Here is a 15,192-nt window from a genome sequence, read left to right as displayed (position 1 = left end):
GACACGATTTCCAGTCACCATAAAGTTCTCCGTATCAACATCGTGTTGACACTGAGATCACGTTTTGAAGTTTCATTTGATTCAAAGAATTCAGTGCCTGCGAGGACTGCCTAGGATGCACAGTGATTCCTGGTGACAAATTGTTTGCTTAGGAAACGAATGGAGAGTATCAGTGGTGGGAGAACCGAGTACATTTTCTACTTTATAATTATCATTGTGCTAAGACAGAAGGAAGAGACTTGCAAACGGAAAAAAAGAGAAATTCAATGAAGCATAATCTGAGGTGGTAACATTCAAAGACTAATGGTCCCTATGTTTATTTGTTCAATAAATAAATGCATCCGTTTACCACTGAAGACTGATTCACTTCACTGGGAAGCTGTCAAAAATCAAGTTCCTAGGAAAATTTGCATGAAATGCAGGAAGTGCCTTGTAACAGCCTGAGAAATACATGCTTGGTGTTGTCTTTTAGGAAGTGATATTCTTTTTTCTTTCTTTCTTTCTTTCTTTCTTTCTTTCTTTCTTTCTTTCTTTCTTTCTTTCTTTCTTTCTTTCTTTCTTTCTTTCTTTCTTTCTTTCTTTCTTTCTTTCTTTCTTTCTTTCTTTCTTTCTTTCTTTCTTTCTTTCTTTCTTTCTTTCTTTCTTTCTTTCTTTCTTTCTTTCTTTCTTTCTTTCTTTCTTTCTTTCTTTCTTTCTTTCTTTCTTTCTTTCTTTCTTTCTTTCTTTCTTTCTTTCTTTCTTTCTTTCTTTCTTTCTTTCTTTCTTTCTTTCTTTCTTTCTTTCTTTCTTTCTTTCTTTCTTTCTTTCTTTCTTTCTTTCTTTCTTTCTTTCTTTCTTTCTTTCTTTCTTTTGACAGAGTTATAGACAGAGAGAGAGACAGAGAGAAAGGTCTTCCTTCCATTAGTTCACTTCCCAAATGGCCACTACAGCCAGCTCTGTGCCAGTCCGAAGCCAGGAGGCAGGTGCTTCTTCCTGGTCTTGCAGGTGCAGGGCCCAAGCACTTGGGCCATCCTCCACTGCCCTCCCAGGCCACAGCAGAGAGCTGGACCGGAAGAGCAGCAGCCGGGACTAAAACCCGGCGCCCATATGGGATGCCGGTGCCACAGGCAGATGATTAACCAAGTGGGCCATGGCGCCGGCCCCAAGTGATACTCTTCACCTCAATGCAGTCATCTCTGCTACAAACTTGATGGATACTGAAAAAAAAAAAGTCCCTGGATCTGGGCAATTTGTTTCACAATCCTTCCAACCACACACATACTAATTATATTCTCAGCATTCTATGGGCTTTCCGTAAGGAGAATGTGGCAAGTTCGCAAGTGGTCATGCCTGGCACCCACTGTACCTTAGGCTCTCTCAAGGAGCATAATAGAAAAGATGATTGATCATGAGGTGTGAACAAAGACTTTTGGGATGTGTGGCAGATACAGGATGAAGGATGGAGACCCAATAAAGAGAGTGCTAACTACAAACGCAGCCAGATACCACTGGAAACAGCCACTCAGACTGAGTGAGCCGCACAGCAGATCCAATCCACTCCCTGCTCTTGACTGTGTTAAGCTCTCAGCATAGGTCACAGACCTGGTGACAGAGCAGAAGAGTCCTCTCCTATTACTATATGTAACTCTAAGAAGAACGATGGTTTCATTAAATTCAGCCTGAATGCACATACATTTTTACTGGTACTTAGATTAAGCTACTTTTATTCAAAGAACAAATTGATAACGGTGCCAGTAGTAGCAAATTAGCAACAATGTTGGAACATATAGGAGAGTATTAACCAAAGAAAGAAAGGCCCAGGCAAGGGGCAGTATGCTTCCCTTGGTCAGTTCAGATATAAATACATGTAGTCATCACAGCAGACTCATAGAATGGCAGCACTCCTGCCTCAGAATCAACCCTTGGGACATTCGGATCTGGCTAAAGGGTCCATGAGAGTCTCGCAGGCACGGAAAGCCATGACACGGTGGCAAAAAACAATCTAAATGAAAGATCCTGGTGAACAACACCCCAGCAGAAAGAACAGGCCCTCAAGGAGAGAGGCGCCTTTCTCTGAAGGGAGGAAGGAACCTCCACTGTGATACGGCCTTGACTAAACAAATTCAGAGTTGGTGAACTCAAGGGGCTTCCATAGCCTAGACAGCTCATAGCAAGAGTCTCGGGTGATTGCTGATGTCATAAATAAGAGTGCCAATTGTTAAATCAACAATGGGAGTCACTGGGTACATGCTCCCCACATAGGATCTCTGTCCTTAATGTGTTCTACTATGAAACTTAAAAACAACACTACTAGTCGAACAATACCCTATACCTTGTGCGGTTGTGTGAGTGCAGCCTGTTGAAATCCTTGCTTAGTATATACTAAGTTGATCTTCAGTATATGAAGGTAATTGAAAATGAAACTCGATGAAGGGCGGGATGGGAGAGGGAGTGGGAGAGGGGAGGGCCATGGGAGGGAGGGAGGTTGGGGGGGGGGAGCCACAACAATACAAAAATTGCACTTTGTAAATTCACATTTATTAAATAAAAAAACTATATAACAAACAAAAAAAGAAAAAGAAAGAACTTAATACTTTACTCTTTTAGTATTTTTTATGTTCTACTTGAAACTATTGGTTGAACTCTGTAATTAATACACAATTACTCTTAGGTGTTTAATTAATGCTATAACTAGTACTCAAATAGTATTTTACACTTTGTGTTTCTGTGTGGGTGCAAACTGTTGAAATTTTTACTTAGTATATGCTAAATTGATCTTCTATATATAAAGATAATTGAAAATTAATCTTGATGTGAAGGGAAGGGGAGAGGGAGTGGGAGAGGGGAGTGTTGTGGGTGGGAGGGAAGTTATGGGGGGGGGAGCTATTGTAATCCATAAGCTGTACTTTGGAAATTTATGTTCATTAAATAAAATATAAATAAAAAATATAAATAAATAAATAAATATATGTAGTCATGGAGTCAAAAGTGGCTGTGGGGCCAGCGCTGGGGCACAGCAGGTTAAAGTCCTGGTCTTAAGCACTGGCATCCCATATGGGCACCAGTTCGAGTCCTGACTACTCCCCTTCCAATCCAGCTCTCTGCTATGGCCTGGGAAAGCGGTAGAAGATGGCTCAAGTCCCTGGGCCCCTGCACCCATGTGGGAGACCTAGAAGAAGCTCCTGGCTCCTGGCTTGGGATCGGCTCAGCTCCAGCCATTTCGGCCATCTGGGGAGTGAACCAGCTGATGAAGACCTCTCTTTCTGGCTCTACCTCTCTATGTAACTCTGTCTTTCAAATAAACAAAATCTTTTTAAAAAGTGGCTGTAATAAATTGCCTTTCTCCTTCAGCACATGAGCTCTAAACCCTCCATCTCATATGCTTAACTCTTGAGGGAAGAGATTTTATTTTCCAAAACTGTACCCAGGGAAAAAAAAATCTATGAGCATAATGCAATCTGGTGATATGTACAATATTTAAGTTCATGTTATCCAATTTTTTTAAAATAAAAGAATAAGAGCTTCCTTATACTGCAACCATTCATCACATAGACTCATATTTTTGTAACTATTTTTTATTTATTTTTTGACAGGCAGGGTGGACAGTGAGAGAGAGAGAGAGAGAAAGGACTTCCTTTTGCCGTTGGTTCACCCTCCAACGGCTGCCGCAGCCGGCGCGCTGCGGCTGGCGCACCACGCTGATCCAAAGCCAGGAGCCAGGTGCCTCTCCTGGTCTCCCATGGGGTGCAGGGCCCAAGGACTTGGGCCATCCTCCACTGCACTCCCTGGCCACAGCAGAGAGCTGGCCTGGAAGAGGGGCAACCGGGACAGAATCCGGCGCCCCGACCGGGACTAGAACCCAGTGTGCCGGCGCCGCAAGGTGGAGGATTAGCCTAGTGAGCCACGGCGCCTGCCGTAACTGTTTATTAGTATGCTGTATTTGTCTTGGTGGCAAATGAAATTCATTGCTAAGTGTGCTCAATAAGAAAGGAGATAACTAACAAAGACCACCCTCTATCTAGTCTAGTTCATCCTGTCTACCCCATAACATTGCAACGGAGTGTTCATAACTCTCCATGATGTTGGACCTCTCCAATCCATTTACATATTCCACTTACAGAAATTCCATCATGTTATCCAGCCTCAAAAGCTCTCCCATCTCTGTCCAGGATCTATAGGAACCTGTGTCTCAGCTATGTTAATTTTTCCAGCCTTAACATGAAGATCTTTTCCTTCCATATGCAAGTAGCAATCCATGCCCCCTCTAGCATTTGAAGCTTGTCCAGTGATAGAACCCGTGTCTGTACTCCTTATCCTGCCCATTGTGATATGCTGTTCATCTTTCCAGTCTCATCTCAATGGTCACTTCTCACAGAAGACCCTCCCAACATTCAGTATTCAATCAGGTCCCCCCTCTCTTTTTCTTTAAGATATTTTATTAGAAAGGCAGAGGCAGGGGCAGGGGCAGGGGAGAGAGAGAGAGAGAGAGAGAGAGAGACAGACAGACAGACAGACAAAGAGAGACAGGTCTTCCATCTGCTGGTTCACTCTCTAGGTGGCTGCAATGACCAGAGCTGTGCCTATTCAAAGCTGTGAGCCAGGTGCTTCTTCCATGTCTCCCACGTGGGTGTAGGGGCCCAAGGACTTGGGCCATCCTCTACTGGTTTCCCAGGACATAGCAGAGAGCTAGTTCGAAAGTAGAGCAGCCAGGACTCAAACCCACACCCATGTGGGATGTCGGCGCTACAGGCGGCAGTTTACCTGCTACACCACAACACCAGCCCCAGGTCCCCTTTGTATACAATGTCATCTTCTTATTACATAACATCAGAATTTGAAAATACATTTCTGTAGCTTTTGGATTAGCAGCTTTTGTTCACAATATGCCATTAGGATGCATGTCTGCTTTTATGTACCACTGATGGTTCAGTCCTTCACATTGCCTGATAGCTCAATTCTACAGAAAGTTACAGAGAACAGTAATATACCAAAAAGGGAATTAAAGAGAGTACGAAGAGAAGCAAGTTTAAAACATAAGTTCTGGGCCTGCATTGTGGTCCAGAAGCCTAAGCTGCAGCCTGCAACACCAGCATCCTATATGAGCAGGTGTTCAAGTCCTGGATGCTCCACTACCAATCCAGCTCCCTGCCAGTGTACCTAGAACAGCAGATAATGGCCCAAGCTTGGGCCCCAGACACTCAGGTGGGAGACTGGATAAAGCTCTTGGATCCTGGTTTCAAGCTAGCACAGCCCCAGCCATTGTGGCCATCTGGGGAGTGAACCAGTGGCTGGAAGATCTGTCTCTTGCTCTCTAGACAGCAAGCTCTGAGTGGGTCTTCTATGAAGTCCAGAGGTGCTCTATTTTGAGAAATTAGCATGGTTACCAAATACGTAAGAAAATCATTCATGCACTTGAAACTTCATGAAGGTCATGCTGAGATCCATCTGAATCTGAGGATTGGGAGACATCTAGAATATTCTCCAATGTTTTTCAAATTGTACATCACAAAGTCAGTTTGATGGTTGTGGCAGCAATTTTTTTTTAAAAAGATTGATAATAACATAGGATAGGTGCTAGTACATACGAGGTAAAACATGAAACTTTTGTTGAATATAGTGTGTACCTGTGAGTCTATCTACTCGGTTGTGAAGAAAAATATATTTCCTTCCATGGATTTTTGTCTAAAAAGGGGTGGGGATTTGGTGTGCTGGTCTCATATCAGAGTTCCTGGGTTCGAGACCTGGCTCTGCTTGCAATTCCAACTTCCTGCTGGTGCACACCCTGCATGGCAGACGGTAACAGCTCAAGTAGCTGGGTCCCTGCAACCCACATGGGAGACCTCGACTGAGAGCCTGGCTTCAGCCTGACACAGACCTAGCTGTTGCAGGAATTTTGGGGATTAAACCAGTAGATGGTATCTCTCTCTCTCTCTCCTGTTCTCTGCCTTTGAAATATGTAGAATAAATAAATATTTTTAACAAGCCAAAAGCCATGACATTAGAGGAACACACATCATACTGCAAAATCAAAATACCAGAGTCAGTTCTGATATTCCAATTTAGTATAGCAAAGGAAAATGAATGATTAATTTTATATATTCCTTTTTAAAACTCTTAGATTTTATGATGAAAAAAGTTTTGATTGATCAAAGATACAAAGAAATTGAAAAGTCCATTTAAGGGGGCCAGCGCCGCGGCTCAATAGGCTAATACTCCGCCTTGCGGCGCCGGCACACTGGGTTCTAGTCCCGGTCGGGGCGCCGGATTCTGTCCCGGTTGCCCCTCTTCCAGGTCAGCTCTCTGCTGTGGCCAGGGAGTGCAGTGGAGGATGGCCCAGGTGCTTGGACCCTGCACCCCATGGGAGACCAGGATAAGTACCTGGCTCCTGCCATCGGATCAGCGCGGTGCGCCGGCCGCAGCGCGCCAGCTGTGGCGGCCGTTGGAGGGTGAATCAACGGCAAAGGAAGACCTTTCTCTCTGTCTCTCTCTCTCACTGTCCACTCTGCCTGTCAAAAAATAAAAAATAAATAAAGAAAAGTCCATTTAAGGAAAATATAAGTGGAAGTTACATAACTGTCAGATAAACCTGGATTAAAATTATAACTCATATATCACATATGTGAATTTGGAGTGAATCATTTAATGGAAACAAACTCAGGGAGGGTATATGTACATTTGGAATCCTTTTACTTACTGTATGGCAAAGAGGAGATAAAATGTTTACAAAGTGGGGAGAACAAAACATGATAAATAGCAAGCTGGTGAAGAGTGTGGCCCTGGAGCAAGACTACCTGTGTTCAAATCCCAGCCCTGCCCCTTAGCCTCCTTATGACTGCAGCAAGCAGCACCAGCCCTCAGCATCCTCCTGCATAGTGGTACATTCTCTGTAGAATTGTTGGGCAGATTAAAGGAGTTAGGACACACAAAAAGCTTAAAACAGTGCCTGGAAGTAATGTGAATTAGTTATTATCATAATTACCCTTTGTCTTCTACTTTTAAATATAATACAGCTGTGGTATTGAACAGATCAGTTTGTTTTACATAATTGTCTTTTATTGTATAAGTTAATACATGGAATTAGGATCATTCTGAATCTGAAGTCTGGAACAGACCTAAAATATTCTCCAAGGCAGTGTTTTTCAAAGCATGGATCATAACCCATTAATGGTTTGTAAAATGAGCTTGGTGGTTTATGCAAAGCACTTTTTAAAAAAGGAACTAAAATATAAGTCAATGGAACAGAATTAAGAATCCAGAATTTTGGGCCAGGCGCGTGGCTCACTTGGTTACTCCTCTGCCCGTGGCACTGGCATCCCATATGGGCACCAGGTTCTAGTCCCAGCTGCCCCTTTTCCGGTCCAGCTTTCTGCTGTAGCTCAGAAAGGCAGTGGAGGATGGCCCAGGTGCTTGGGCCCCTGCCCCAGCATGGGAGACCAGAAAGAAGCACCTGGCTCCTGGCTTCAGATCAGCGCAGCACTGGCCTTGGCAGCCATCTGGGGAGTGAACCAGCGGAAGAAAGACCTTTCTCTCTGTCTCTCTCTCTCACTGTCTATAAGTCTAACTGACAAATAAATTAAAAAAGAATCCAGAATTAAATCCTTATTTTTATAGTCAAAGAACTTTTAACAAAGTTGCTAAGAAAGATTCATTTAACAAATAGTCCTTGGACAATTAGATATCCACCTGTAAAAAGATGAATTTACAGCTTCATACATATGAGACAATGAACTCAAACGAATAATAGGCACCAGTTTAAGTACAAAAACAATAAGACTTTTAGAATAAAGCCTTTGAGACCTTGGGTTAGGCAAAAGTTTTTTTTTTTTTTTAATATAATAGCAAAAGCACAGTCCACTAAACATTAATGAATTAGACTTTATCAAAATTCAACTTTGGCTCCTCAAAAGACACTATTAAAGAAATGAAAAGATAAGCCATAGACAGGGAGAAAATACTTACAAATATATGACTGATGAAAGATTATGTCCAGAATTTACAAAGAACTTTTAAAATTTAGTAATAAGAATAACCCAATCAAAAAATAAGCAAAAGATATGAGCACGTGTGGAAAGATGCTAAGCACCATTAGTTATTAGATAAATGCATATTAAAACCACAGCTGTCATTCCCCTCTGAATAGCTAAGGAATACGAAAGAGAAGAACAAATGTTGGCTAGCATGCAGAGATAAGAGAGCCCTCCTGTGTTACAAATGGGAGTGTAAACGGCTTAGTCACTTTGGAAAAGAGACTGTCTGCCTGTCAAAATCTAAAACATATAACTATTCCATCTCCCAGCAACTCCACTACTAGGCGTCTGCCCCCCCCCCCCATTAATGAGGCATTTGTCTATGAAAAGACTTGTCCACCAATGATTGTCACAGCATTATCCATAACAGGCAAAAACTGGAGAAAAACGAAAAGCTTTATCAACTGGTACATGGAAAGCCAAATATTATCCTTACAATGAAATACTATTTACTAAAAAAGATGAACACATACTGCAGCATGCACGAGCCCCACAAACGTTGTGCTATGTCAAAGAAGCCAGGCATAAGACTATATTTTGCAATACCATTCCCATGAAAGTGGCAGAAAGAACAAATTCATAGAGACAGAATAGGAAAGTGGTTGCCTGGGGCTCAAGGTGGAAACGACAATTAACAATAAATGGGCACAAGGGATCTCAATGGAAGGATTGACTTATGATTGTTGCATCACGTAGAACACTAAAAATAAGTTCATTGGACACTAGAAATTGCAGGATTTTATCATCTCTAAAATATGCCCCCAGCAGAATTGCTTTAAAGGAAAGACACTGAATCAGAGAAAAAGGGATAATGGTATCCTTGTTCGAGAGTCACGGTAGGAGACTGTAGAGCCAGGAGGGCTTCACATACATCGCACTTAATGTACCTGCTGTGCACACAATGACCATTACCGGTTATGAGACAAAGTGTATAACAAAATCCTGTCAGGGAATAGGGTGATTATTTAAATGCCTTCCAACTTAATTTGCAAAAATTCAATTTGTATGCCTCCTGAGTGATCTCATTCCAGTGGTGGGATATTGCTGATCTTAGCCAGTGGTCTCCATGGAAGAATTTTTAAGAACCAGTGTTGCCCTAGGCACTAAAACGAAGGCACAGTTAATCTGTGTTTCTCAGACTCCGAAAAGGGAGTGCTCACAGCAGGCTTTTCCTGGCTTAGGGAAAGCATTAGTTCTCTGGGGACATCTCAGAGGAACGGGCAAGCAGGCAGCTAGAGTCCCCTGTCCTGTTCATAACGTACACATTTCAATTTTCAAACCATTGTGTGGGGCAACGGTCCATCATATTTTTCTCTGTGGCTCTTTCACAATTTCCCCCACATGTATTTTATGTGAAATTCATTGCAAAATAGTATTAATTCACCTAATCGATCCACCGTAGCAATGCAGAAAATCCAAAGTTTACGAAGTTTACAAAAAGCACATTTTGAGTCTATAGAAAGAATACCCAGTTGGTTTTTTATCTTTGTTTTTCAACTGAAACACTACAATATGACAATTGGAGGTGAAGAAAAGTTAATGGTCTAGATAACCCTGGAAACAAGTTGAGGTGAAAATCTAAATTCTCTCTGTTATGGAAGGGAGTAATTTGTGACCTCAGCAAATATATCATGACTTTGAATCATTAATGTATCAAAGTAAGAACATTTCCATGTAGGCTCAAGGACAGTCACTGTGGGTGAGGAAGTGAGGAAATTGGTGTTGTTCATATGTTTTGCTGAAACGTCCCTTGAGAACAATTTGGAGATATCTCTTTAAAAAGACTTGGCTTTGGACCATGTAATTTCATTGCAAGGAACCTTCACTACAAATACACTTGTAAAGTATGCCAGGAGGTACTTAAAATTATATTCATTATATAAAATCAAGGACAGTCTTCATTCCACTAGCAGAAGAATATGCAAATAAGTGGTGAATTCATTCTAAATATCGCATAGTGAATTTTTTAAATTGGCAGATCTGTATTCTGGTAAGAAAAGATTTCCAAGATACTATATAATAAAGACAAAGGGAGGGAAAAAACAATGTTTCTACTATCATTTGTGTTATATCTATATTATATAGATTGCTTAATGTACACAAAAGTAGATATTGAAAAAGAATATGCACACACAACAAAAGGAAAATATTAGACACATATGCCAGCATATGCAGAACATTGTTTCTGAAGAAAAATAATACAATTATCTAGATGGTTGGATTGTAGTGATTTTTCATTTTGATAAATAATTTTACATTTAAATACAAAATAAATGTATGGAAAATATTTCCTTCTACTTGATGTATCTATGTTTTCCCATCAAGACAAGAGATAAAGATGATTAAGCATCTTTTCAGCATAAATTATCTAAATAAGTAGCTTTCATCAAACACTCAGTCTTCACAATTCCCTGCTCATTTTATAATTTTTTAAAAGAACTTTAAAGACTGCTTGGGTCATATAAATGGAGGCAAGGGAGGTCCATATGTTGTCAATAGTCTGTGTGCCTTTTACAAATCCTTTTATATTATCTTTTCCCTGACCGATTGTTCATTGACTGCTGGTAAGTTTTTGTTGAGGAAATCAAATTATTTTTGCTGGCAGCATTTTCTCAGTCTGAATTTTCCTGATTGCATTCATGTCATGTCTCTCACCATGCTCCACAGCTCTCTGAATTTTGTGAAAATTGCTGGCTAGAACCAGAAGCTTGCTCAGAGTCAAGTTCAGGTTTCAAGTGGTTTTTGTTTGTTTGTTTGATGGGCAAGTTTACTTCAGAGATGGTATTGTGGTCTTTGATTAGGATATGCATAATTAATAAGTCTGCCTTGTGGTATTGTCAGTCATTAATCATGACCTAGCTCAAAAAATTCCCTAGGGGTTATGATATTTCAATTATATCATTTTTCCTTTATGTTTTAGCTGGCAAACTTTCATAAAGAGAAAATTGCTTTCACTGATTACTTAATTACTCTGGGGTAGAGTTTGTATAGCGAAGGTGAAACAAATGGCTGTCACTCCTCTATTTAAAAATGATTTGCTTGTTCCCTGGAATCTTTCAAAAGCAATCAGTACTTGTTCAACAGATACCATAATGACCTCATGGGTTGCATGTTAGCCTCCTTCTTAATCTTTGGCCAGTGGGAACATAATCAAGTAGTATCATGTGTTATTTTGACATGATTCTCGCAAGTTTTGATGGCATTACAGCTTTAGGATGTGAACATGTTTATTGCTAGCTATCGTGTCTATTTTTTTTCCAGATAACTTGCTATACATATATATGCCTAGGCATAATGTATATATACATACACAATTATAATCCAAAATAAATACATTATACATTTCATAATGATACTTTCAATTTATATTCCAGATTACAGGAATTCTTAACTTAATCAGTCTATACCAGTAACTACTTTCTCCCTCAGTGAAAATTCTTGTTCTCGATGACCCAGTATAAATGTATTTGCTTTATTCTGTCAGTCACACAGCACTCTGGGAATAGCAACATTACCTCAAAATAGCAATACTGAAAACACTTCAAAGTTTTTTTTTTTCTTTCGGGCTTTTTGTTGTTGTTGTTAGGATATATTCCACTAATGATATCCAGTAAAGGTTCTGTTTGAAAGTCAATTAAATAGTTCATTTTGGTGTGATTATGTCACTAACTGGATGTACATTTAGGTCATTCATTTCACTTTGATTCTATCTGGAGGATTGTTTCTAAAATTTAATTTGTTTTATAGTTATATAAAATATTTGTATGTTTTCAAAGTCCAACACTCAAAACAAGGTATGTTGAGAAAAGTCTTGCTTTTATCCCTCTCTGTCTGATCTAACGTACTTTTCCCTCATTGGTTTCATTATATTTCTTTTGCTGTGATAAAATATATATAACAGAATTTACCATGTAACCACTTTAAGTGTATAATTCAATGGTGTTCAGTGTATTCACAATGTTCTACAACCATCATCACTATCCATTTCCTGGACTTTTTCATCATTGCTAACAGAAATTCTGTACCCATTAAACAGTTACTCCCTAGTACTCCCTTTCCCCAACCCCTGACACTGTTTAGTCTATTTTCTGTCTCTATCAATTTGTCTATTCTAAGCATCTCATGTAAGCAGAATAATACAATATTTTTCCTGTATGTCTGCCTTATTTCAGTTGGCAAATGTTTCCAAGGTTCACACATCAAAATTTCATTCCCATTGTATGCACGTTACATAGTGTTGATTCACCCATAATGGACATTTGGGTTGTTTCCACCTCTTGGCAATAATGAACACTGATGTACAAGTGTCTTTTTTTTTTTTTTTTTTTTTTAGTTCCTGCTTTCCACTATTTTGAGAAAACACCTAGGAGTGAAATGGCTGGATTGTGTGGTTATTCTATATTTCATTTTTTGAGGAAAATGCCAGGCTTTTTTCTGCAATGGCTGTACCATTTTATATTCTGACCAGAAATGAAGAGAGTTCTAGTTCTAATTTCTTGGCATCGTTGCTAACACTTGTTATTTTCCATTTTTTAGATAGTAACCACGCTAAGCTGATAGAGTAGCATCTCACTGTGCTTTTAATTTGCATTCCCTAATGTTTAGTAATGTTGAGCACAGGTTAATGTTCTGTGGACCACTTATTTATTCATTTGGAAAGTCACCTATTCATATCTTTTTTTTATTTTTAAATTGCTCTTTTTTATTACTGAGTTGTAGGAATCCTTTGCATAGTCTGCATGAAAGTCCCTTATCAGATATTTTTTCTCATTCTCGGGGATTATTTCTTTTACTTCTTGATAGAAGTTTTGAAGTAAAAAGCTTTTAATTTTGATGATTGCCTAATTTTTTTTTTTAGTACTTGTCCTCTCCCTGCAACAAGAACCACCAAGTATTTATCTTTTTGTTATCATATGTTAGAAATAATTGTTTTTAGATGTATTCCTGTACTTTTTTCTCAAGAGTTTTACATATATAGTTCTTGCATTCATATGTATTCTCCATTTTGAGTTGATATGGTGTGAGGTAGGAGTTCAACTGCCTTCTCTCACACTTCCATAGTTGGTTGTCTTAGAACCTTTGGTTGAAATATTTTCCCCCATTGAATTATCTTGGCACCCTGGTTAAAAGTTAGTTGACTATAAATATGAGAGTTTACTTTTAGAACCTGGATTCTGTTCCATGTCTGTCTTTGTGCCATTTACCATGCTGTCCTGATTACTGTGGCTTTGTGGTTAAGTTTTGAAATTAGGAAGTGAGCAACTTTGTTCTTTCTTTTCAAGTTTATTTTAATTACTCCTTGAATGTACTGAATTTTGGATCCCTTGAATTTCCATATGAATTTTAAGACTAGTTTATGAATTTCTGCAAAGAAGACAGGCATAGTTTGAGAGGGATTGTGTAGAATCTGTAGATAAATTTGAGGTTATATTGCTTTGTTCACCTAACAGTACATTCTGGAGACATTTCTCATCCCTCTTCTCAGCTGTGTGGTGCTGCAATTTATGCCTGTCACATGTGTATGTAATCTGTCCCCTGTTGGTAAACAGGTTCTTTCCAGGCTCTCTGCTTGAAAACATAAAAACAGTGAAAATTAGTATGCGTCAGTCTTTTTGTATTCTGGCCAGTTTAATTTTGTTATATATTCCCAAAAGTGAGTTTGCTAAGATAAAGTTTCTTTAAAACAAATGGCAAACGTACTTTTTGCCTGATGATATCATGTTTATCTCCATAGGGTGTGTACCATTTGGAATTCCCACCAGCAATATCTGACAGTGCCTATTGCGCTTCATTCTCTTTCTAGAACGTGTTGTCAAATTTCCAGAGGTTTATAACTTCATAAGAACTCATCAGTACACTAAAAACTTTCAAATTTACAAAGCACTTTCAGTCTTATAAGTAGCCTTACAAAGTTCTCCTAGGAAAAAGTGTTTTAAAGCTCTCCCGAAAACATAAGAAGATTACCACACCCACTCTTAGATAGCTTGTGTATTTATCCATATTAAGCACTTATATATCAAAAATTCATCAACATGGATAATTTGGAGTTTAGGTGGATTTTCTGAGCGTGTATAGCACGGATCTGAGGGATTTACCATACAATGTTCATTAAAAATTATTTTTAGCAAGAAGAAACTTTTATGTAAGTCTTAAGAAACATGAAGATTTTTGATGAGTGATCTTCCTTTTACTTTAATCGTTCTTGGCCTCTCCTCGCCACATTTAAACTGACTATGAACCCTCTGTGTCTCCCCTCTGCACTTCCACGGCATTCGGACGTTTCTCTGCTATAGAGCGTTCAGAAGTCCAGCTTTAGATGGCTGCACTGCATTATACTGTATCACCACTTTTTTTTTTTTTACCTGAAGTTCTCACTTTACTGAAAATTTGATGACTTTGTTCCTGGCTCATCTCTGTCAGCAGTGCTGGTATATAGCTTGGTACAAAATGAGCACTTGTTTATTCAGCGACTATTTGATACATCATTATTATGCAGTCTCTTTTTGTAAGGTGCTGAGGATAAAGGAATAAAGGGCAGGATTTCCCTCTCGTTGAAGCCATCCATGTATAAAAGGCCACTCGTTGGGGTGGGCCTTTGGTGTAGCAGTTAGGACACTGCCGTGGATACCCATACCCCACACTGAAACGCACGGCTCTGCTGTGACTCCAGCTTCCTGCTCGTTGTGAGTCACGGAGGCAGCAGGTGTTGACTGGAGCACCCAAGTCCCTGACACCCTCGTGGGAGACCAGCATTAAGTTCCAGGTTCAGCCTGGTCAGCCCTGGCTGCTGCAGGTATCTGGGGAGTGAACTAGCACTTGGACGATCTTTCTCTGCTTGTCTCTCTGTCTCTCTGCCTTTAAAATAAATAGAACATAAGTAAATTTTTTTTAGATATCAGTGTTTACACAATCAAGTAGGTAATTATAAATGTGGCAGGGCAGGGTACTATGATGGAGACTAGCAGAAGGATATAAATTTAGTGTGCGGTCAATGAAAATCGTATAGAAAGTAATGTAAATTACTTTATATATATATATAATATATATACTGTGATTTAACTTGTAAGCTATGACCTCAAATAAGATGTTCAAATATCTACAAGTTATCCAATGAAAAATATTGTAGGTGATATTTTAAAAATCATGTAAGAGATTTTAGATTGTTTTCCTGATGTTCTATTGTAGT

The 15,192-nt window shown here is 39.4% G+C and overlaps 2 protein-coding genes across 6 annotated transcripts in view; one reads left to right on the top strand and one right to left on the bottom strand.

Moving 5' to 3' along the window:
* The window catches only part of LOC149126100 (uncharacterized), a 38,235-nt gene extending 34,864 nt beyond the window's left edge, over nt 1-3,371 (top strand). Inside the window, exon 6 of one of the 3 annotated variants that reach the window (XR_016236345.1) lies at nt 3,077-3,371. The gene's annotated coding sequence lies outside the window, so the exon portion shown is untranslated. The remainder of the gene's footprint in view (nt 1-3,076) is intronic. The other 2 variants (XR_016236340.1, XR_016236341.1) reach the window with 2 other exon arrangements.
* STK32A (serine/threonine kinase 32A) overlaps nt 1-15,192 on the bottom strand; it is a 143,822-nt gene that overhangs the window by 73,271 nt on the left and 55,359 nt on the right. The gene's annotated exons all lie outside the window — the stretch shown is intronic.

The sequence above is a fragment of the Oryctolagus cuniculus genome, chromosome 6 (genome assembly GCF_051225735.1).
Source record: "Oryctolagus cuniculus isolate XC-2025 breed Fujian yellow rabbit chromosome 6, ASM5122573v1, whole genome shotgun sequence".
Lineage (NCBI taxonomy): Eukaryota > Metazoa > Chordata > Mammalia > Lagomorpha > Leporidae > Oryctolagus > Oryctolagus cuniculus.
This window is presented reverse-complemented; position numbering and strand designations above follow the sequence as displayed.